The sequence below is a fragment of the Brachypodium distachyon genome, chromosome 2 (assembly GCF_000005505.3).
Source record: "Brachypodium distachyon strain Bd21 chromosome 2, Brachypodium_distachyon_v3.0, whole genome shotgun sequence".
NCBI classification, from domain to species: Eukaryota; Viridiplantae; Streptophyta; class Magnoliopsida; order Poales; family Poaceae; genus Brachypodium; species Brachypodium distachyon.
In genome coordinates this window covers 8,398,997-8,421,824 of record NC_016132.3, presented here as the reverse complement: position 1 = coordinate 8,421,824, position 22,828 = coordinate 8,398,997, and positions in this window count along the sequence as shown.

Sequence of the window (22,828 nt, the reverse complement as noted above, 5' to 3'; positions counted from 1 at the left end):
CCACTGTGATCCGCTGATTAGAAGAGATAGTTCTATCCACTGCACTATATATGTTTGTACTTGCGAAATCAGGTAGGTTTAACACATAATTATCTTTAGAGGCCTAATTCAATACAACCCTCTCCCAAACTCAGAAGGATAGAATGGTCTTTTCACGTTTTTTTTCTTCTATTTCTTTTTCTGTCCTTTTGACTAATCTTTTTCTTTCTCCCGCCTCCTTTCTCTCTTGCAAAGTATCTGCAGTCTAAAGTATTATTTCGACAATCCCATCGGTGAGATTGTGGGAAATTGTGTCTACTATCACGGTGTGAAATTTCATTTCGATTCGACGGTGAAATCTCCGGTCAACTCCAAAACACCAAGTGTTGTTCGGATTCCTCGCGGCCGTGCGTCACAGCACGAATGTCTGATTTGTTCGCATGTTTCCTGTTGATCCAATCATTATTTCAACGATCCCTTTGGAGCGATTGTGCGGAATTTTGTCTACTACCACAGTGTAAATTTCGTCGCGATCCAACGGTGGAATCTCCAGAAAACTTGAAAACACCGAGTGTTGTTTGAATTTCTCGCAACCCTGCGAGACAGCACAAACGTCCAAATTGTTCACATGTTCCCCGCTGCCTTAAGACAGATTTCGCCGATCCCTTCGGTGAGGATGTGCGGAATTTTGTGTACCACTACAATGTGAAATTTCGTCGCGATCCAATGGTGGAATCTCTGAAAAATTGCAAAACACCGAGCGCTATTTGGATTTCTCACAGCCGTGCGGGACAGTACAAACGTCCTACTTGTTCGCATGTTTCCCGCTGGCTCAAGAAGTATTTTGCTGATCCCTTCGGTGGGATTGTGCGGAATTGTGTATATTAGAAGCTCGTGAAATTTCGTCGCGATCCAACGGTGAAATCTCCGGCAAAATAAAAACATCTAATGTTGTTCGGAGTCAGGTGGAAAAAAGAGAAGAAAATATTAATTAATGTCCATCATGCTCTTTTTTATGAAGGGGTACGGATTGATCTGTACCGTCCTTGTGTTTTTGTTGGAGGAGAGGGGGTGTATTGAATCAGAAGTCTTATCTTTAAAAAAAATGCTCCCTCCGACTCATATTAGGTGTCGCAAATTTGTTTAGATACACATATGTACCTACACACTAAAGCACGGTCTAAATACACACATATTTATATAGAGTTGCGATGCTTAGATGAGACGGAAAAAATATATATTTAATAAAAAATCTCATCCAATAAATGTCCTGAATTTCATGTTCCTCCTCGAGGAATAAAGATTCGGTACACAGAACGTCGCATTCTTGATGGGAGTATACTAGCGCACCGTGTCCTGTGCATGTCGTTGTTGAAAGCCTGAACATCACATGTCTAGCTTAATTTCCATGTTCTGATCAGACTTGTCCTAGCTAGCTAGTTACGTGCTTCCGCGTAAGATAGCAGGTAATTTAACTTCATGGAATGGTGGAAGCTGCGCATAATAGTTCAGAACCTAGAAACTGTTGTAGGAGCCAAAAGGAACTAGAACCACAGGACTATATGGTAACATGGGTGATCAACCGTGCTGTTCCTGCTTGCTCACGCGGCCATTGCCGTGTCTTCGTGCAATCACCACAAAAGTGCGTACAGACTTGGCGCGCTTGGCGGTCGTTTCCACCATTCTGCTGAGAGTCCTGATGTATCCAATTCCCATCTACATCTAAGCTATGATTCCTTGATTCACTTGGAGGTCCTGCCATACAATGTGAGGACAAGCCAGTTTATATATCCACCACGGGCCAGGTTTGATGCCGTTTCGGAACTAAAGGATTGAATTTGTTTGTTGTTGGGAGCGTCTAAAGGCTGGAAATCTTGGCCCGGACTGCACGTGCTAGGACATCGATCGAATGGTAACTGTGCAGCTGCACTTAGGAGTAATAATGAGTGGTGACAAATTTAGGTTTCAAATGCGCAATTAGATAGTTGCACATTAATTCTGAAGTCCAAAATTGCGCAATACAACTTTAGTTTCGAAGGGCCTTAGCTGGCCGGGTTTCCAGTGCTGGGCTGGTTGGATTGATTAATGGATGTCCTTCTTTCTTTTCTTGGCTAGCTACTCCGTAGTACGGAGTACTTCATAATTTTGGTCACATCGATCATTGAATCATCGTGACCCACTGATCACAAGAGAGCCCCATTCACCAAGACACCAATAAATTTGGTAGGTTGAATACATTATGATCTTTAAAAACATATAAATTGATTTCACGGTTGTCATGGTTACTGAAAATCATCAGCCCTCTTCGAGAGAAAAAAGACTTGCTACACAGAACGTACCTTCTTGATTGGGGTGCAGTACTGGTGACTAGTGCACATTGTCCTTTGCATGTTGAAAAACAGCACATGTCTCAACTTTGTCAAAATTTAAATGTATCTAGAATGACTTAATGTATAGATGCATTTAAATTTAGTCAAAGTTAAGACATCTTTTGTTAGACGGAGGAAGTAGTTAATTTGCTTCCGCGTCAGATAGCAGCTAATTAACTCATGGAATGATGTATACGGTCCAGTACTTCATTTTTATACTCTCCCCGTCACATATTAAGTGTTGAAATATTAGATGTATCTAGACGCTTTTTAGGTATAAATACATCAATATTTGGAAAAATTTGAGACACTTAATATGGGACGGAGGAAGCATATAAGATGTTCTAATTTGTTTTAAGTTAACCATGTTAATAGAAAATGAACTATTAACATATATAACTCTAAGTTAGTCATAATATACTTATTTGATATTATGGATATTAACATATTTTTCGATAAACATGATTAAACTTTAAAAAAGTTTGATTGAGGACAAAGTTACAACATCTTGTATTTAAGAACAGAGGCAAGAGGTAGTAGTTTAGAATAATCACATGATTTTATAGCGGTAAATTATACTCGCCATCGAGAAATTTGTTGCTGTCACTTGATCGTGTTTTATCAAGTCATGTCATCTCTGAAATTTTCAGGTGCATGCTCTCAATGAGTAAGTGTCCTTAATCAATTTGGGTGTATGGAATGTGAGAATGAGGGTGACTCAGGCTTCCGTGTTTCCGGCCAAACGAACCAATCTCGACGACAATACGTGTACACAGAGAACTACTCCCTCCGTATCTACTACTTCCTTCATATCTAGACGTTTTTGAGGCATAAATACATTCATATTTAGTCAAATTTGAGTCGCTTAATATGTGATGGAGGGAGTAGATTATATTGGCTTAACTACCTATCTAGCTCGGTGAACTCGACGCATCTGGTCTGGTCTTGTTCTGTTCTTTGGTGTTTGATGCTCTGTACGTAGCCACGCCAAAGTCCGAACCTAAGCCAGCGACCACGCATGCTCCAAACTTATGCAAGTCCTCGCCGACTTACATGCATCAGGCTAACATAACAGCAAACAGAGTGCAAACATGCTAGATGTGAAGTATGGTAAATAATGTGCTGCCCAGATTCTCCCGCTGCATCCTATTCATATAGCAATAAATCTTGCAAGTTGCAGCCGAATCACCGGGAGTGTGATTCGACAGCCACTCATTCTTTCTTCATACATGCATCTAACATTTCTTCGGAAAGAACACCAAGTATTTTTTGTTTGGTCTAGCTGGTTTTGATGATTCTGTCATATGGAGTGGCCAATGTATATGGGGATATATATGGAGCGTGGAGTACTGACTCAGTTTTCAATGCTCACCAACAAGCCTATTGATGACCGTATGTTTCGTTGTTTTAAAAGTACACCATGTAAAAGTGTTATAGCCATATAGGACTGTAGACAAGAGATTGCAGATATCTAGCTTGTACTGCGCCATTGCTTAAATTAATACCTAGAGGACTGGTTTTATTTGCATTCTGTTTTATCTGATTAGTGTTTTGCTGCAGAAGTCCTAAGCAAAATTGTAAATGTGTTTTTTTCCTCCTCTCCCAATTAGGCTTCACTGTTTTTCACTTTGGTCTTCAAATTCAAATACATGACGTTTTGGTCAAACTATTAAAAGCCCGACCACCAATATATTAAAAAAATACTATTCGCTCCAATCCATATTACTTATTGCAATATAGGAGAGAATATTATATGTTAAGATAATATATATAGTTATATTGTAGTAGAAATTGGTATTAGAGTTATGTTTTCCAGACCATGACATGATTACAGTGTGCAAAATTTCTTTTTGCTTTGTTTCAAAGGTTGGAGGGAGTAGCTGATTTGGCGATGATTGGTTGTGTTCAAAAAAATTGAAACTATTATGGTGATGATACGTTCTATGGTGATGATACGCCCTCTCCACACATTTTAGGATCCCTTTAATCTAATTTGTTCCAAAAGTTAGCACCCCTGTCGCCCAAATCCAATACAATACAATTAGTACATTCCTTACATAATATATGTACAATTAACACCAGATTTCTAAAAGTAGAGTCTAATATTTGTTAGGTTAAAATTAAATAATGATAGCAATTGTTTTTTATTGTTTACTTCAAGATCCATGAGAATATTACCCTTCAACCCTAAATTCTTGTCGTTGTTTTCGTTCAAATAAGATTACTAGTTACTTCATCCGATCCTAAATTTTTGTCGTTGTTTTAGTTCAGTCTCATTTATGTATATCCATATTTCCCAAGAATAAGTTTTGAACGAGTATTTGAAGAAATTATAACTCTACATATCAACATGTGGCCCTAGATTTTAACACTGCCTACTAATTAGCATCGCGTACGAGCGACAGTCACTAGAGAACCAACATGTATCAGCTATTACAAACGGTCAACCGCATGACCAGAGTTTAAATTTTTCACACTGATCTAATATCACATACAATTGGCACGTACTGTATCGTTGATGTCTTATTCTACAAAATAATACAGCAATACATACATATATATGTGTGTGTGTGGAAAAAAAGAGAAAATACTTAAAAAAATCCATGCTAGTGGAGACAAAAGAATATCGAAAGGCAAGCAAAGAAGACGAGAACGTTGCATGAGGCTGGAAGCCTGGAATGGCGAACTGAGCTGGCCGGAAACAAAAACAGAACAAAGAAGGAGTCAGTATAAAGGGACACGGTCAACCACGAATCAGCCTACGCGATCACAACGTGACCAATACTCTGTCTCGCACGCGCGCTCTGGCAGTGCCTTTGCCTCTCGAATTCCCGATGCATCTTATTCCCGTACACATGTGAACTACCATATGTGCATACTACCCCCATCCAGTTCCAAGTTCGAACACCACGCCCCTCGGTTAATTTGCAATTCTTCCGATACAAAGAGAGTTGTGTTCGGTCGGTTGTGTTTTTCTTACTATTTCATTGGAATGTGTTGTGGTATGGAAGAAGCCAGTTTATTTATATCTACAGGGTTCGGATGCGGCGACTACTCAGCCTTCATGGACTCACTCACTGACCATCTACACACTGCCGCAGGACATTACTACACTTTATGGAACACATCATTGTTGAAACTGAAGACCTGTATGCATGATGTGGCTTGCCAAAACATGCGCAGCTAGCTTATATATGCTCTGCTCTTCAGAGTTAAGACTTTGTCCACGAGTTCGTCAGATAGCGGTTTAGTGTGCATGCCATGGAAATGGGCTCGCGCGGCCAATAGCTTTGCACAATCAAATGATTTACTATATAGAGAAATCGGTTATTAGTCATAGGTTGCTGTGTTCGGGTGCATGTATATACTCAATTAATTTGGACATTTGGTATTTTGGTGTGTGTCTCATTCGAATAATACTGTATCCATTACCCAGGTGAACATGCAAGATAGAATCCTGCAAAAAAAGAAAAATGAAAAAGAAAGAAAATGCAAGATAGAAGATGGACAACAGCTAGCTGAAAGGACATCTTCTCGAACAAGTTGTGCTCCATGCATACTAGCTTCAACCAGAATTTCATCCCGTTTACCCTCTGTCCAGCAAGAAATTCTCTTTCAACCTGAATTTCATCCCGTTTACCCTCTGCCCAGCAAGATATTCTCTTTCAACCCGAATTTCATCCCGTTTACCCTCTGTCCAGCGAGAAATTCTCCACGTACGGCTCCCAACAACCGTCGAGTAACCAAGGCCAGATCGAGGAAGTCCCCACCACATAGCTAGGAAAAAGCTTGGCAGCAGCAGGAAGAGCGTGCACAATGCCTAAACTGCACCATCATGCTCTCCTCAAGTTCCAGATGCATCCTGTTCCTATAATCCTTCCTATCTACATCTAGCTCGCAATCGTATCGCCATGACTCCTCTAGATCAATCCTCCCCCCTACGATTCTTTCAAAACAAGCCGAGATTATTCTCTTCTGTTTCCCTCACAAGGTTCTGCCATATATATAAACAAGATTTTGATCGGTACAGTAGGAGAAGTTTTCGAGTACTTTAAACGCTTCCTCTGTAGTTCCTTTTTATTTTTCCTGATGAACCCACTAGCCAGCTAGCTATATCGTGACACTTATTTGGGGTACACTGTACAGCATACCATTCCGAGCCATCAAAGCATGAAGCACATGCCTAGCTTCAAATGTTCTGCTATCTTTTTCAGACTTGTCCTAGTCATTCAGAAGAGTTCCTTCAGATAGCAGCTGCTGCGATACATGGCATGGAGTATTAGCCTAGTAGGTTACTCTTTCAGTTCCTAAATACTTGTCGTGATTTTAGTACAAATTTGCACTAAAACCACGACTGTATTTATGAACAGAGGGAGTAGCTTGGAGTACCTTGGACAACAATATGAGGTCATAGCAGTGAATTGCTGATATCTGTCTCATCTCGATCAAGCTAGTCTGAGAAATCAATGCTACTCCATTCTCTTGTACATGTACTATTAATTTTCATGGATGAACGAACTGAATTAGCAAAAATCACAGTTAAAGATATCACAACTTTTTGACGAAATGGCTTGTTGGGCGATCTACTCTCATCGGTCGCTGGAAACAGCATGTTCCCGTGGTCCAAACGCAAATTCATTTCACAGCAACTGAATACTAATATGCTGCAATTCGGTATCCCTGCATTTTTTTAAGATCCAGCGATTGATGGCTTAGTGGCTTTTCATTATATTAGCGGGGGGATTTGTACATAAAAAAATGGTGTTAGGATAAAAAAAAGGGAAAAACCAGAAAAAAGGAAAACAGAGACACAAAAAGATCTCTCTCAAGGCGGGTCTCAGCTAAGGGTCTTCAGGTGGGCTTTCGTTCATCATCTGCAGGACAGAACTGCTGTGATTCCTGAAAGTTCTCATGTCCCTTTCAAGTCAAATTTGCCGCGATCCCCCTCACATCATTCCGCACTCGTCGACAAGAACCGGCAAACAGCTTCCATGGGTTTCTCAACTTTTGTTTCAGCAAATTCTGCACGCCGATGTACATGCGGCAGCCTCATGCGCCAACTACGCCAGTGCAAAAAGGCTAGATGAGCAAGGTGGTGTCGGGTGTGCTGCCCAAATCCTCCCGATGCATCCTATTCAAAGTAATTCATCATTCATCAACTGATATCACCGAGTGTGATTTCAGACATGTTAATTCTCCATTCTTTCTTCATATAGCTTGCTACTATTTGTTCGAAGCCGGAAAAACCACTAGCTTGCTATTTATCAATTGCCGGGTTGAGGCACAGGGCACTACCGCACGTCCCGTGCTTGTCTGGCTTCAATGATTTACCTACCAACGACTCGTGGCTGTCTCGAGACGTGAAAGTACCCTGTAGCTGATACAGTTTGCTATCTGAATTTTGAACACCAGGTGATCAGGATGTTGCAGCTTCACATATGGCATGCGTTTCCCTAGCTACTGGTGTAACATCCGAGCTTAATTAACTCTATTAGCTAGTAATCTTCATGAAACCTTGCGTACTGGCAAGCAACTCAGACTTGCGAGACAATTCTGGTGAACAAGACTGAAGCCTTGCTGCCTTGGTACAGCTTAATTAATCAACAATGATATAGTAATCTCTCCCTCAAAAGAAGAAGATAATGGTAGCAATCTCCATGCACTTCTTATACCCTCGACGAACAGGTGAGAAACCTATTGGCTTGTGATCCAAATCCCAGTGGCCAGAAGTTCCGACCCATCTTCCGGCCATTCCAGGTGCCGGAACTTCCGGCCCAACTTCCGGCCGAACCTTCGGTTGCTCTCTGTTACTTTTCGGAAAATTGCGGAACTTGCTGCGAAACTGCCAGATATTCAAGAATAAGCGGAACTTCCGGCCTCCAACCGGAACTTCCGTTGTGCCCGTTACGGATCTGAGTTGCCCTAATGCTCCTGCTATATATACCACTTGTAAGCCGCCGTTTTGGGCCAAATTCGCACGAGTTGAGTTCGTGAAATCTCTCAGGCGTTGTAAACACTCCCATATAGTGAAGTTTCGCTGGCTGGCACCCGTGGTTTTTCCCTCTCGTTGTTTGAGAGGGTTTTTCACGTTAAATCAATGTGTCCTTGTGCTATGATTTCTTCTTCGTTCTTCGTTCTTACTTGTCGCATTCATAACAAGTGGTATCAGAGCCCCAAAGCCCCAGGTTCCGCCTAGGGTTTGCGACATGTCTACCTTGAAGTTCGATCTGCCGCAGCTGGACTACACCACACGATTCTCGTTGTGGCAAGTGAAAATGCGGACGATTCTCGTCCAAACTTCAGATCTGGATGAAGCGCTTGATTCCTTCGGCAAGAAGGATGAAAAGGAGTGGACTGTCGAAGAGAAAAGCAAAAATCCTAAGGCTTTGTCATTGATTCAACTTCATCTATCCAATAATATTTTGCAGGAAGTGTTGAAAGAGAAATCCGCAGCAGCCCTGTGGCTGAAACTGGAATCGGTCTGCATGTCTAAAGATCTAACCAGTAAGATACATGTAAAGATGAAATTATTTACCCATAAGCTGCAAGAAGGTGGATCGGTAATATCTCATATAACTGTTTTTCGAGAGATAGTTTCTGACTTGCAAGCTTTGGAGGTTAAGTATGATGATGAGGATTTAGCCATCTTACTCTTATGCTCGTTGCCTAGTTCCTATACAAATTTTCGCGATTCAATTCTTTATAGCCATGACTCTCTAACCCTTAATGAGGTTTTAGAAGCACTTAGACGGAAAGAAAAGATGAAGTCTATGGTGCAGACCGATGGGTCGTCGTCAAAGGCAGAAGCTCTGCAGGTTCGTGGCAAGACCGAGCAAAGGAATAACAACTACGGCAACCGAGATAAAAGCCGGGACGGAAAAGCTCGTTTAAAGTCCCGAGGAAAAGATAAGTTCTGCAGGTATTTTAAGAAAAATAATCATGTTATTGAGGATTGTTATAAACTGCAGAACAAGGAGAAAATGAACGGTACTTACAAACCGAAAGACAAGTCCGATGGTAAGCCCGGCAAGATACCAGCCCGGAAGGGCTAGCAGAGCTTCGGGGAATATTCTCGCCTGGGCACCACCTGGCAAGTCGCTTGTCGGGAAGAGGGGTTCCCGGGCACCAGTTCCCGCCTGGGCACCTCCTGGGAAGCCCCTTGCCGGGAAGGGGGGGTTCCCGGGCACCGGTTCCCGCCATAAGGGCGGGGCCAAGCGAGCAGAGCAGTGGCGCCACGTGGGCGCGCGCTGGGCGCCCAGTGTGCAGTCTCGCCATGGGCGAGGAGTGAGCCGCACGGCGCATTTAATGAGCCGACAGGAGGGGCGTTATCCATCTTGTCGGGCGAACAGTGGTTGTCCAGTCCTATTTCTTACACCCTATACCCCTAGCAGCGGGGTTGGCGGTCATGCATGCATGCCAGCGCACCGAGGAGGAGTTGCCCAAGCTCCTTGCTCGCCACTTGTAATACATGCATCATGGCGCCTGTGGTATCCCCTTGGCTATAAAAAGAGGACCCCCGCCAACGGTCAAAGGGTTGGATCAGCTCACAGTTAGCCTCTAGCATTAGCAGAGAATAGTAAGGAAAACTTAGCCAAAAGGAGAGAGTACCCGGGAACTCACCCGGCAACCTGTAAACACTTGGTTCTGTGATAATACGAGTTCAGACAAGCAGGACGTAGGGTTTTACACCTCCGGGTGGCCCGAACCTGGGTAAAACGTGCGTGCATATGTTCCTAGCTTGCATGCATCCTGGGTGTACCTCTTTGCAGGTTACGTACGCCATCGCACATGCCGGCGATCGCCGGAGCGATCCCCGATGCCCCCGCCGAACCTAAAAGGGGGTGTGCCAGCACGCCCCCGGTGTCGGAGCCCCGTGCGACGACATCTGGCGCGCCAGGTAGGGGGCGCGAGAGGAGAGCTCGCCGATGACCGCCGGCGGCAGTGCCTGCATCGACGTCGGCCTCGTCTTATCCGCTGATAGAGCTGGCCACCATGCCCCCCAAGCGGGCTGGTGACCCTCGGATCGACCCGCGTGAGGCCCCAGCGGCGCACATGCGGTCGCACGATGCGCGACCCGTGTCGGGGGCTCAGGAGACCTCGCGAGCGCAGCAATCACAGCTGCCTCCCCCGCCTCCTCGGCCGTCAGCCAACAACCGGCTGAGGGGGCCGGTGGCCCCCAACGCTGGGGCCAGCCGCGCGAGCGGGCATGGTGCTGCCCGCACCGGCCAGCGAGTCGAGTCGCGGGCCGAGGACATACAGTGTCAGCTGCGCCATGAGCATACCGTGTCGCGAGCAACGCCCGGGGGATCGCACCCCGCATGCCCGGATGCGTCCGGGGGAAGAGCGGATAGCAGCCGCTCGGGAAACCGGCGGCCTCCCGCGCGAACCCTGGCGGAAGCCATCATCGTCGCACGGGTCATGGTGCGGTACGAACCGCAACAGGGCACGCCGGCGCACGAGACGTGGGGCGAAGAGTTGGATGCGCTCCTCGCGCTCGCTGCCCAACAGCCGCAAGGTGAGGGCGTCTCGTCAGGCTCTGGCCGCGGGCAGAACCCGGAGCGCGAAGGCGCTCCCCGCGCCTCATGTCAAGGGGAGAACCCTCCCCCGCAGGGAGGCCAGGGAGACAGGGACCCAGAGGGGTCCTCGGACTCGTCACCCACGGTCACACGGGGTGACGCGTGCGGCATCTTGAATGCCCGCCAGCAAAAAGATCTACGCTAGCGCTTAGAGCGCTGGCGTCGGCGCGAGGTAGAGCGCCAGCGCCCACAGGAGCAGGAAGATGCTCCCATGGGCCTCAAGGACGACTGCACCGCGTTCACGCGCGAGCTGCGCCGGGTGACATGGCCCCGCAAGTTCCGAGCGCCAGCGCTCGGCACGTACGACGGGACCGTGAATCCCAAGGATTTCCTCCTGACCTACACGTTGGGGAAGCATGCCATCAGCGCTGACGACAAGGTCAGAGCCAACTGGTTCCTGATGGTCCTGAAAGGATCAGCGAGAACTTGACTGCTCAACCTGCTCGCCGGGTCCATCGCCACGTGGGCGGATCTGCGCGAGCAGTTTGTGAGCGCGTTCCAGGGCAGCTACAAGCGCCCGGGAACCATGGCGGAACTGCACACCATCATGCGGATGCCGGGAGAGACATTGCGGAGCGTCGTCAACCGCTTCTCCAACCTCTACTACTCTATCCCGGAGGCGGAGGCAGCTGCCATCGTCAACACCTTTGCCATCAACGTTCGCGACCCCAAGATGCGCGAGAAGCTAAGCACGCATCGGATCTGGACGACACAGGATCTGTACGCCCTGGCGCACAAATGTGCCATGGCCGAGGAAGGGCACCTAGCGCTCGAACTAGCAGCCATGGCTACCGCGAGCCCTGAGGAGGGTTCGCAGAAGAAGGGTTCCCGCAAGCGCAGCGGGAAGCAGGTTCTCTGCTGAGTCGGGGCTGTTGTCGCGAGGCCTGCAAAGAAGGCCTCCCCCGGTGGCGGGTCTGGCGGCAAGCAGGGCGACGCGCCCCGCTGCCCCATCCACGCCAACTCCACTGACGACGCGCAGGACTGCCGCATCCTGCAGGGGATCGAGCAGCGCCATGAGGAGCGCCGCGCTGGTGGCGCCTGGTTCAACTGCGGCGACATCGGGCATCTCTCCCGAGATTGTCCGAATGACCCCAGAGCGGGGCTGAGGCCTGCCGATGACAGCGCCGGCAAGGACGAACCCCAGGGGGGACGCGGTCAGGCCCGTGCGGGCAGGGAGCGCCCTCCCCGGGGACGGGACAGGGCTCGTGCTGAGGAGCAGCGCGAGTCCGACTGCACTGGCAGCGACGAGCCGGGATTCCAGGAGCCTCGCGGTGTGGCCTGCATCCATGGGAGAGCCTATGCTCTCCCATCCCATGCCGCGGTAAAGCACCTCACCCGCGACGGGTGCGCGCTGTTGCCGAACGCGGAGCCGCAGCAGCCGCTGAGGTGGTCGCACGTGCCGAGCACCTTTAGCGCTGACGATCACCCAGCGCGGTAGCTGGGTTCAGGGGTAATATCTTTTGTCGTCTCACCGATCATCAGCAACATGACGGTGACCAAGGTTCTGGTGGACAACGGAGCGGGGCTGAACCTCCTGTCCGCCAGGTTGGTGGAGAAACTCCAGCTGCCGGTGGAACAGCTGAAGCCCACCGAGCCGTTCCAGAGAGTAAACCCCGAGATCGTGCGCCCCCTGGGGCGCATCACGCTGCCGGTGACCTTCGGGTCCCGGGAAGCGTTTCAGACCGAGCACATAGTGTTCGATGTGGCGCACACCCCGTTGCCCTACAACGGGATCCTTGGTTGGCCTGCGCTGATCAAGTTCATGGCGGCTACGCATGGCGCCTACGGCATGATGAAGATGCCGTCCGTGTACGGAGTTCTCTCTATCAGGTGCGATCTGAAGGACGCGGCCTGGTGCGTTGGTGAGGTCATCAGGGCCGCCGCCGCAGCCGACACCGGTGACGAAGACGTCGCCGTGGACGAAGGCTCGCCGGGCGATGGCCCGGCAACGAAGAAGGCTCGCGCTGCCCCGCAAGAGCTTGCCGGGGGAAGTGCAGGCTCGAGCTCGTGCCTCGGCAAGGGCCAGAAGCTCTGGGAGGAGGCCACCAAGGTGAAGAAGCTGCCCCTCCAAGCCGGCAACAAGGAACGCACCGTCACTGTCGGTGCGAATCTTACTGTCGAATAGGAAAGCGCCCTCATCACTTTCCTCCGGGAGAATGTCGACGTGTTCGCTTGGGAGCCGTCGGATCTTCCCGGAGTCCCCAGGGAGGTGATTGAGCATCGACTCGTAGTGCGCCCAGACGCTTGCCCCGTCAAGCAGAAGATCCGCCGGCAGGCGCAGGAGCGGAAGGATTTCATCAAGCAAGAAGTGGACAAGCTCAAGGCTACCGAGGCTATCAGGAAAGTTCTGTACCCCACTTGGTTAGTTAATCCTGTAGTAGTACCCAAGGCGGGGAATAAGCTTCGCATGTGTGCAGATTTTACTGATCTAAATCGTGCGTGTCCCAAGGATCCATTCCCTATACCCCGCATTGATCAAATAGTCGATTCCACTGCTGGTTGCGATCTGCTGAGCTTTTTGGATGCTTTTTCCGGCAACCATCAAATCAAGATGGCAGTCGAAGACGAGGAGAAAACAACGTTCATCACCCTGGTTGGCTGCTACTGTTACACATGCATGCCTTTCGGGTTGAAGAACGCGGGCTCAACATTCCAACGCGCGCTGCGCGAGTGTTTGGGACCCCAGCTAGGCCAAAACGTGGAGGCTTACATGGACGACATCGTCATCAAGTCGAAACGTGGGGACTTGCTGATTGATGACCTGCGGGAGACATTTGACAACCTCCGCAGGATCAAACTCAAGCTGAACCCTGAGAAGTGCACCTTTGGTGTGGACTCGGGCCAGCTTCTGGGTTTCTTGGTTTCTCACAGGGGGATACAAGACAACCCGTAGAAGATAGAGGCTATCGAGAAGATGGAGGCTCCCCGCAAGGCTCCGGTTGCGTCGCCGCATTGGGCCGCTTCATCTCAAGGCTGGGCGAACGCGCCCTGCCTTTCTTCAAGGTAATGAAGAAGAAGGGTCCGGTTGACTGGACCCCCGAGGCCGAAGCGGCGTTCCGGGAACTTAAGCAGTACCTGAGGTCGCCGCCCGTCCTCGTTGCCCCCAAGCCGTGCGAGCCGCTGCTACTCTACCTAGCAGCGACTGACCAGGTGGTCAGCTCGGTGCTGGTTGCCGAGAGGGAGGCAGACGTTCCTGGGACTGAGGCTGCAGGGCAGGGGGATGAACGGCCCCCAGCAACCGCCTCGGACCAGGGGATCACCCCCGAGCCGGCAACTCCAGCACCGCGCATGCGGCTAGTGCAGCACCCGGTATACTTCGTCAGTACGGTGTTGCGCGACGCCCGAACGAGGTACCCGCAAGTGCGGAAGCTCCTTCTGGGGGTTCTGCTCGCGTCCCGCAAGCTGCGCCACTACTTCCAGGCACACCGCGTCACGGTGGTGTCGATGTTCTGCCTGGAGCGAGCCCTCACCAACCGTGAAGCTACCAGAAGGGTGGCCGAATGGAGTATGGAGCTGTCAGAGTTTGACTTACAATTCGCCAACTCCAAGAGCATCAAGAGTGTGGCCCTGGCGGACTTCGTTGCGGAATGGACGTCGACAAGCGTGGAAGAGGATGAGCCGGAGACCAGCCTGCCCGGCAAGCTGGACGAAGGCCACTGGGTCCTCTACTTCGACGGTGCGTTCAGTCTCCAAGGAGCTGGCGCCGGGATCGTCATCGACTTACCAACAGGGGACCAGCTGAAGTTCGTTGTCCAACTCGATTTCCCGAACTCCACCAACAACACGGCGGAGTACGAGGGTTTGCTCGCCGGGTTACGGGCAGCGATCGCCCTCGACATCAAGCGCTTGATTGTTCGCGGGGACTTCCATCTCGTGATCAACCAGGTGAACAAGGACTACGACTGCCCGCAGATGGCACCGTACGTGAAGGAAGTCCGCAAGCTAGAATGTAAGTTCAAGGCTTTGCAGTTCGAGCACGTCAAGCGGAAGGACAACTTCGCGGCTGACGAGCTGTCCAAGATGGCAGCAGAGCGCCGGAAGCCCCAAGCGGCGGTGTTCTGCCAGAAGGAAGTGGCTCCTTCAGTCGCCCCCAAGCCGGTTGCCGGGGACGCCCCTCCGGCAACCGAAGGAAACCCCGCGACAGCGGGGGTCCATGCCGCTGACATAGCAGCGTGCGTTGGCAGGGAGACCCCTCCCTGGGCGGTGGAAATCGCCTGCTACTTGAAGGGGGAGGCCCTCCCGAAAGATGACGTTGCCGTAGATCGAGTGGCGCGACAAGCCAAAATGTACACTGTGGTGGATGGAAACCTCTACCGCAGGCGTGCGAATGGGGTCAAGCTGATCTGCGTGCCGCAAGACGAAGGGCGCGCGCTGTTGGAGGAGATACATCGAGGCACATGCTCCCACCATGTGGCCTCCCAGGCTCTAGCCGGCAAGGCGTTTCGGCACGGTTTTTACTGGCCCATGGCCCTGGCCGACGCGGAGCAGCTGGTGAAGACGTGCGAAGCGTGCCAGTTCCACTCGAAGAAATGCAACCAGCCGGCGCAGGCCTTGCATGTCATCCCTTCCTCGTGGCCGTTCGCGGTCTGGGGGCTAGACATCGTCGGCAAATTGCCGAGGGCGGTCGGCGGCTACGAGTATTTGTTCTTGGCCATTTACAAGTTCTCCAAGTGGGTCGAACTGGAACCGGTGCGGAAGGTGACCGTCCAGGCGGCCATCAAGTTTTTCAAAAACATTGTGTGCCGGGTTGGTGTGCATAACGGCATCATCACCGACAATGGCACGCAATTCACGAGCACGGTGTTCCAAGCCTACTGCGAGGACATGGGCACCAAGTTGCACTTCGCGTCCGTTGCTCACCCGAGGAGTAACGGGCAGGCGAAGCGAGCTAACGCAGAAGTGCTGCGGGGGCTCAAGACGAGAACTTTTGACAAGCTCAAAGGCCACGGGAAACACTGGGTTGACTCCGAAATGGGAGGGCCCCTTCTGGGTAGTGCAGATGACCAGACCGGGGGCTGTCCGGCTGGAAACCGAAGATTGTTTGCCGGTGCAAAATAGTTGAAATATTGAGCACCTGCGCAGGTTCTACCCGTGAACTGGCGGAGCCCGACCCTCAGGTGATGCCGCCGATGCATACCTCTCGAACTAGTGTAGCCGGGCAGCCCCCGTATGTAAACCACTAGTTATTGTGAATAAAGATAAGTGCTTTTCCCTGAATTTTAAGGTTACCTTGTTTATTTGCATGATCCTCCTTCTTCTGCCTCCTGCTTTGGGTGCACAGAAGTGTCTTACCATACTTGGTTGTGAGCAGGGGGCTGCTGGAGCCTCGAAAACGTAAACCTGTTGCCGGATCTCTCTGGCACAGGACATGCAGTTGCCGAGTTCCCCGCAACGTGCATCACGGGACATGCAATTGCCGGGCTTCCTGCAACGTGCACCACGCAACCGCTGCGTCTGGAAAATGAATTGCTCACCTCCAAGTTTGGCATCGACCCTTCCGTGCCCGGGGGCTAGGAGGCAGGAGATTGTCGTTATCCATACTGCTCTGTATTTTCGTGAATTTCAAAAAAAAATTTGCAGCACCTCGGGTTTGGTAAGAATCTAACGTGCAGAGCAAAGCTGGAATCTCGCGCACTGTAATGCTCGTGGGCCGTCCACGGGCCGTGGCGCGTAGCGGTGTCTCGTGGTGCGGAGTGACCGCGCCACGAGGAACTCACCACACTCTGAGGCCCTTGACTCAGGAGGAGGCCGCCACGTGTGCCACACCAACTTGGCATGCGGGGTGGCGAAGACTGTACCGCGTTTCAAGGGGTGGGGCGCCACGGGTGCTGCGCTGATCCATCACGCGCGGTGGCAAAGCCCTCCCCCCACGCCTATAAAAAGGGCGCCTCGGCCTTGGAACGGCTCAGAGCGCAACCGGGAAAAGGAAGGGAGTGGAGCCGCAGAGGCGCGATGGTGGTGCATCCCATCAGCGCTCGGTGTCGATGGGTGCACTGCCGTCGCGCCCGTGCGGCCTCACTCCACCGAGTCCACTCCGAGGGGCGTCGCAGAGACACGGTGGGAGTGCATGCCATCGGCGTTCAGCGCCGACGGGTGCAGTGCCACCGTGTCCTTGCCGCGCCTCCTATGGTGAGCGACTCCGGGGCAAGGGCTGCCGCAGAAACACTGTGGTGGTGCATTCCATCAGCGCTCGGTGCTGACGGGTGCACTGTCACAGTGCTCCTGACGCATCCCTTCAAAGGGTATCTCCGCAAGGAGCAGAGGTTGTTGCGGAGACACTATGGTGGTGCATGCCATCGGCGCTCAGCGCCGACGGGTGCACTACCATAGTGTCCCTGCTGCATCCCTCCAGAGGCGGGGGTTGTAGAGAGGACGCTGTGATGGCGCCGGTGCCGGTGTTTGCCGTTCGCTCCGGCCCACCGCAGCGTCCCTGCTGCGTCCCTCAGACAGTTTTTCCCAAGCAGCGAGGGCTGCCGCGGAAACATCGTGACGTCCTCGCCGCCCCCGCTCGTGGGTGGCGGCGAGGAAGCCACGACGTCCCCGCCGCACCCCTCCGGACAGGTTCCCTCGAAAGCAAAGGGCTTTTCCAAAAGCGAGGGTTGTTGTGGAGGCGTGGTGGGAGCATCGTCATCGGCGCTTGTCGCGGGCGGCGATCCTGCCACGGCGTCTCCACTGCATTCCTCCGGCAGGCTCTCTCAAGGGAGACATGCCAGGCACGCATCACCGGCAAGCGTGCCGAGCACACGACTAAACGAAAAGCTAAGTGTTGGCACCTAAATGAAAAATCTTCCAAGAACTGAACGTAATTGAACGTTGCTTCGCCCAGTGTGGCCCCAGAACCTGCGCGTGGCCGGAGTGTTAGGAGGACGCTTGCGGGGGCAGTGCGCTCCCCGTGTGGCTCCCGGGTCCGTCCCGGGAGGGCATGGCTTGGAGTAGTTACCCCGTAAGTGGAGTGGCTCGCCGCTACCGCTTGACCCCAGGTCGGCACTGCGGGTCCGTCCCGGGTCCCTGGTCCGGTCAAGGGTGAGGGGTGCGAGTCCCCGGCAACACAAGGCACAACATGCAAAGGCTAAGGGAGCCTCCCCGCGAGGTAGCTCCGGGAACAAGAAACAAGAATTAAGCAAATTAAAGAGCTTGATTAACTAAGTACTGAATGATTACATGAAGTAATCAAAATGTAATTGTTCAAACAGCGCAATGCACTACACTCGCAGGACAAGAACAAAAGAAGATAAATAGGAAAGCAGCAAGGATCGGTAGGAGGCTGCGGCAACTAGTTGTCGGCATCTTCCGCCGGGGGCTCCGGGGATGGCTCGGGGTCCGGCTTCTGCTGCATCCGCTCGACCACCTCGTCAACGAACTCGTGCACCGCTTGGGTGTGGGTGGGCTTGTCCTCGCGGTCCGACCAGGCGTCCAGCAGGGACTCGAAGGGGAACTCCGGGTCCCGGAGGTGTATCCTCGGAAGGATCGTCCCGGCAACCTTCCGGGCGCAGTTGGCAACCTCGTTGGCACCATACTGGGCGATCCAGACGTCGAGCGCCCCAAGCTTCCCCACCAGGTCGAAGAAGAAGGGGATCAGCGTTGAGACGTCTGTGCCGTCCACCGTCGCGGCCTGCAACTCGAACCGGGGCAGCAAGTCGCACAGCGCCTGGGCGATCTTGAGCAGCTTCTAGGTCTCTATCTGCCGCTGCCCGATCAGCGTGCCATGGAGGAGCCGGGCATCATGCGCGGCCTTTTTGGCCTTGCGGAGGTTGCTCTCCAGCGCTGCAAGCTCCGCGGTCTTGACCGCGATGTCGTTGCCGGCCTTGACAAGCTCCTCCTGGGCGGTGGCCAGCTCGGTCTCAAGCCTGGCCACTCTGTCCTTGGCAGAGCCGAGCTGGATCTCATGCCGGGCCGCCGCTCCCACCGCGCTCTCGGTGGCCTTGACCTGCACCTCCAGCTTGACCCGCAGGCCCTGGATCTCGCCGCGGTAGTTGGCGATCAGGTCGCTCTTCTCGTCCAGCCGAGCCTGGGCTGCCGCAAGCACCCCGGCGTGCTCCTTCTTGGTTTCCTCGAGGGTCGCCGCCGGCGAGTCCAACGCCCCATGAAGCTCGATGCGCTGAGCCTCCAGTCGCCGGTAGAGCTCAGCCTCCGGGATGACCGGTTCCTTGGCGTCCTCCTGGGCTTCGCGGGCAAGGCGTGCCTCCTCTCTGGTGAGGCGCGTCTCCTCGCGTAGCCAGGAGAGCTCTTGCCGCTCCTTCTCCACGGCTTCCCGCACCTCGCCAAGTTGGCTCTTGGCGATGGCGTGGTGCTCCGTCACCTCGTTGAAAGAGGAGACGAAGGCCAGCTGTTGGTCCTTGACGGCGTCCAGGAACCGGTGTCCTCGCTCGAAGACGCTCGGATCCTAGATGATGGGATTCCAAGCCACCCCGGCAAGGGTGCCGAGGTAGGTGTTGGGGGAGGCGGCCGATGACGACGAAGCCCCCGCCGCCATCGTAGAGCCGTGCAGGGGGTTGTCTGCTTGTTCCAGGGTGTCCTGTCGCCCTTCCCCGGCAACCTCCCCTTCACCCGCGCCCGGGGATTCTGGGGCTGGAGAAGCCACCGTGCCCCCGGCAGGAGCCGTCCCCTGCTGGGTGGCAGGAGAATCCACGCCAGCTGCATTCGCGGCTGCCGGCACGTCGCCAGGCGCCGTCCCGGCGGGGGTGGTGGTCACCGCGGCCGCCGTGGCCGGCGCAGTAGGGCTTGGTACGGGAGCCGATGCCGGCTCCTCCACCGCCCCCGTGATCTCAACATCGGAGTCGAGATCAACCACGGTAGCGCCCGCTCCCGGTGCTGGCGCGCTTGGGCGTGCAGCAACAAGAAGTGTGAGAATCGACGAGCGAAAGAGTAGTCGGAAGCGGGCGGAAGGAGATCAGGGTGGTTACCTTGCAAGGTCGTTGGACTTGCGGCGGAGCTTCCCTCACCTCATCCGTCCCGGCGGGAGCTTCCGAGAGGCTTGCCGCGGGCGAAGTGCCGCCTGCTGAAAGAGAAGGTATGGTAGTGTGATTAACTGATAATCAAAAGTGCAGTGAAAGAGGAAGGAAAGAGCCGTCTGTCACCGGCGCCACCTCCGTTGGGGCTGGGTCGTTGGCAGGTGCAATGGCGGCGCCGCTAGCCCCTGTGCCGGTCGGGTTGGCGGCGCCGCCGGTGTCCGCGCGCGCCCTCTTACTTGGCCTGTTGGGCGGAGAGTCGCTCCTCCCCCTCTTGATGGCGCTCGCCGGTGAATCGGTCCGCGGGGGGTTGCACCGGAGCGCGAAGCCCCGGAAGACCCCTCGAGTGGGCGGCGCTGTGGGCGCCTGTGGGGTTGCCGCAGCACGGGGCGTCACGGGAACCGACGACGAGACTGCCGCAGCGTCGTAGGCTGCCCCCGGAGCAGATGCTGCCGCGCCCCCGGCAGCTGCTGTTGAGGTAGCCGCCGGCCGTTCGCGGGCGGTTGCCGCCGGCGTGGTCGCCGCAGTGGCTCCGGCAACCCCCACGGATGTGGTCACCGCCGAGGTACCGGCGGACGCCCCTAAGGCGGGTGTCGCCGCCGAGCTGGTAGCCGCTGCAGGGGCGGAGGCCGCCGCTAGGGCGGGTGCCGCCGCTGCCGCCGTGGAGGTAGCCGCGGCCGCTGCGTACGCCCTTGATCTCCGCACGATCAGGGGCGCGTCATCACTGTCCTCATCGTCGTCGTCCACAGGGACGACTTCCTGGGACGCCGCAGGCTGGCCCGCCTCGTTGCCCAGAGACTGGAGGGAGGGCCAGCTGATCTCCGACTCACCCCCGCTCTCCTCAAGCACCTGCTTCCCGCGAGGTGCCGGCGGGGGAGCGTGAGGGGTCCGAGTGGAGGTGTCATCCATCAATCCCCACTCGTTGCAGGGCGGGAAGGCGGCGACGATGTCGTTGAGCCCCGCAACACCGGCGTGGAGGGAGGTGACCCCCGGCGGGAACCCCATTGCGGGGAGGTTTTCGCCGGAGATCCCCCTCACCCACACCTAGAGGGATTCCAAGTCCACGCCTTCGCGACGGAGGTGTGTCCTGTTCTCGGCACCCGTGTACATCTACGCTGGCCGGGAGCGCAGTTAAAGCGGCGCGATGCGCCGGGTGATGAAGGTACGTGCCACGTCCACGTCGGAGAGCCCCGCCAGACGCAGTGCCTTGATCTTCTCCACGATGGGGAGGAGATCGGCATCGCGGTGGTACCTGTCCTGCCAGCCGCTGTGGGGTTGTGGCAGCTCCGTGGGCGAGAGGATGAACTCCTGGGGGTCTTCTACTCGAACCCAGCACCAGTCTCCCCGCCACTCCTTCTCGATCTTCTTCCCCGACCGAACGATGAACTCGGACTTCATCTGGTCGCGGGCACGGAACACCACCCACGACGACATCGCTTTCGCGTTGTCGATCCGGGGGTAGAAGTAATGGCGGAAGAGCGTCACCGACGGCATCACCCTACGACTGCTTCGCAGAGGAATTAGAAGGTGGAGAGGAGGAAGAGCGACGTGGGGTGAAGCTGCGCCACCCGCAGCTGGTACGACTCCATCAGCGCGTGGAGAAACAGCGAGAACGGCGGCACCAGCCCGGTGAGGAGGAAGCGCCCGAACACCCGGAAGTTGTTTTCCTGGTGGTCGGCGCCCGCGGCGAAGATCAGGGTCTCCCCGTGTTCGTTGAACCCGGAGGCGACGGCATGTCGGATCTTGTCCAGCGCCTCGCCGTTGTAGCCGGGCCGGTAGAAGGCGAGCGTGGCCCTCATCGCCCGTTTCTTCTGATCCTTATCGGCGGCGGCTTTGGCGGCCGCCTCGCTTTTGCTGGCCCCCGCTTTCTTCGTGACCTGCACCTCTTTTCCCTTCCTGGTGGTGGGGGGCGCCATGGGGATCGGGGGCGGAAGCTAGCAGGAACTCTTGGGCGCAAGCTGCGAAGGAGTTGGAAGACGAAGGCTGGGGAGCAAAGTGACTTCCCTCGGTACGGCAGTAAAAACTTTATAGCACCCGGCCGTTTGGTAACGGCCGGTTCCGCACCCTACGGGTGCGCGGGGATAAGTCCTAATCAAAAGGAGTAATGCGGAGAGTGGCCTTAACTTCCCTGTATAAGGGGGAGGTTATGGTGGAAATCATGCGCCCACTACTCCGTCCGTAACGGCGGGGGACGTGAGGCAGTGAAGAGACGCGGGCCTGAGGCGAGTCGGGACCCACGCGTCGGTTGGGGCGTAGCCCGGCAACCGACCCGGGAAGAGCTTGCCCGGGAACCGGTGTTGCCGGCCCACGCCCGGGGGCTACTGTCGCACCAGTGGCACCTGGGGTACCACCGTTGCGCGACGCGTGGGTCGCGTTGCCGAGTTCCCGGAAGGATCTCGCCTCGAGCGGCCACTGCAGGCTGCCTGGCAAGCTACCAGCCCGTAAGGGCTATGGGGCTTCGGAGAATATTCCCGCCTGGGCTCCACCCAGGAAGTCGCTTTCTGGGAAGAGGGGTTCCCGGGCGCCAGTTCCCGCCGTAAGGGCGGGGCCAAGCGAGCAGAGTAGCGGCGCCACGTGGGCGCGCGCTGGGCGCCCAGTGTGCAGTCTCGCCATGGGCGAGGAGTGAGCCGCACGGCGCATTTAATACAGGAGGGGCGTTATCCATCTTGTCGGGGGAACAGTGGCTGTCCAGTCCTATTTCTTAGGCCCTATACCCCTAGCAGCGGGGTTGGCGTTCATGCATGCATGCCAGCGCACCGAGGAGGAGTTGCCCAAGCTCCTTGCTCACCACTTGTAATGCATGCACCGTGGCGCCTGTGGTATCTCGTTGGCTATAAAAGGAGGACCCCCGCCAACGGTCAAAGGGTTGGATCAGTTCACAGTTAGCCTCTAGCATTAGCAGAGAATAGTAAGGAACACTTAGCCAAAGGGAGAGAGTACCCAGGAACTCACGCGG